Below are 2,444 nucleotides of genomic sequence, written 5' to 3' on the forward strand. Positions count from 1 at the left end.
TTAAAATGTACTGTGGTACAATTTCTTTCGGAGCAACAGCACGTGATAATTATATATTCTTTAAATAAAAAATAATTTTGTAACAAAAACAGATCGTATTGTATGGATGTCTATAATATGTTCGTACGTTCATTCGTGTGCACACGGGAAATGATGATGGTGATTTTGATAGGTAAATGTTTATATTGTTCGGAGATAACTATAAGATCTAATTTGGAATTTAACTGATACACTCTCTTGCGTATATACTTACGTACTTGCTCTGCTCTGCTCATATTTTACAATACAAATCGTTTTAGTTGCAGTTATGGTAAATGATATATAGTCGAGGAGTTGTACGATCTAGCATAAGACATTACAATCGTGTAATGAATGATAAATTTTGATACACATTTGACCATTGAAGACGTGTTGATGAAGAGTTAGAAATTATTTTGACTTTAATTTGAATTATTTTATTTCATATGATATTCGGATACGGATAAAACGGATAAACAATGGATGTGAAAGCCAAACGGAAATATTGTTAAAAAAATCTTAACTTTAGAAAATCATCCGACACTGTTAAAGGGTTGTTGTTTTATCGTTTTAAATTTAGTGGAAGAAAATAAGGAAGTCAAATTTTCAAAAGTTACGATCCCTTCGATGTTATTTATCCCACAGGCGATATCAACGTTATAATACATACGTGAATATCGTAACATTTGTAACGCATGTGGAAAATGAATAAAGAAAATTAGATTGTGATTGTGACTATTTTTCTCCGTATGAAAAAAAAATCTGATTTTTTTAGTTGCAGATGGCTTGCATTTACAGTTGGTTAATTCTAAAAAAGCACCTTGGACAGTTTTAAAATCAATGATATTTTAGAGCAAAAATTAAATACGCTTTTGCGGAATCACATTTTCCGATAAAATATCATAGACTGGGACGCACTTAATTGTCTGGGATGAAAAAAATGACTTTTAAAACTATGATAAATCTAAAATTGTGTTTTCTAGAGATGAAGACACTGTAGGTCACAAAAAAAGAAAATAATTAGGAATTGATCGCTGGAAAACAAAAATTTCTCCGAAAGAAAAAGAGAATCTGATTGCAGTATAGGGAAAGATTTTCTTTTCTACAAATTTTTCAACAGTAAAATGCTGCTCTTTCTTTAGGAACAACTGCTGGAGATGGATTTACGACATCAGTTCTCTTTTCTCTATTCAATCAAAACTCTACCGATAGAGAACGATTCACTATCTCATTGAAAGATGTCGCTGCAACAAAACCGATGTCATCAGAAAAATAATTAATTCTTTGCTCGACGGATTTTAGTCGGCTTGGGTGTATATAGGTTTGAAAAAAACGTTTGCTGCCGTTTCATCACATCCTTTTTTAAGACTCTCATCGCCAAAAAAATAATTGCTGTTCCAGAGTCATGTGCTACATGATGGCATTTTATTTGAGTAAAAAATTAATTATTTTTCTGATGACATTGGTTTTGTTGCAGCGACATCTTTCAATGAGATAGTGAATCGTTCTCTATCGGTAGAGTTTTGATTGAATGGAGAAAAGAGAACTGACGTCGTAATCCCTCTCCTGATCAAATTTTCAATTTTAATCATTTTGTACAAATAACGTGTCTTCTGCTATCAATTGTTGTTTTTCTGCGATGAATTCCTCTTTTTCATGTGGTCACTTTTCTGTGTAGAATTATCAGTCTCGAGTTTAGGACTGTCATACAATGTGATCCGTATAGGTTTTTTTTAAAATATTGTTTCTATTCATAAATTGTTGGCAACTACAAACCTAATAGCATACACTTTACAAAATTTATTCATTATATTCTAACATTTTTAACGAGTGACACCACGGAAACTCCTTGCTAACAACATGGGTGGCGCAACTGTGACTCTCTTCTCTAGTCTTGGTAATAAGATGAAAAAAAAAACAGGCGAAACAGGTCAATCTGCGAATACAAAGAAAGACTTAGACTAAAACTACACTGACTCGTATAGTTTGGAAGTTTTAAAAAATGGCGTTTTTTCGACACAGCTCTGAATGGTGTGGGTGTCTTTTTGAACATGTCTCTTTGAGAATTTTCAAAATTATTCATCTCATGACCTTACGCCGTGGATTTTTACTATACCAACTATGTGATCATTTCTTATGTTATGCAAACCATTATACGCTTTAATTATATTGTAAATTGTAAATATTTTCGTGTAGATTCTTTATCCAAGTCAAACATACGAAATTCAAATGTAACAAATTTTTTGACGCATGAAATAACATAACGGAAATGTGGTGTTAAATACATTTTCCTCCAATGATTTTCGTTGATCTCATAAAAAGTATTTGCTAAAAATTTGTCATGAATTTTGTCTCTAGAATATTTTATCATCGGAATTTTCTTCTCATTTACATTTTTATATACATGTTCCAAGTGTATTAACCTT

Source organism: Bradysia coprophila (genome assembly GCF_014529535.1).
Source record: "Bradysia coprophila strain Holo2 chromosome X unlocalized genomic scaffold, BU_Bcop_v1 contig_20, whole genome shotgun sequence".
Lineage (NCBI taxonomy): Eukaryota > Metazoa > Arthropoda > Insecta > Diptera > Sciaridae > Bradysia > Bradysia coprophila.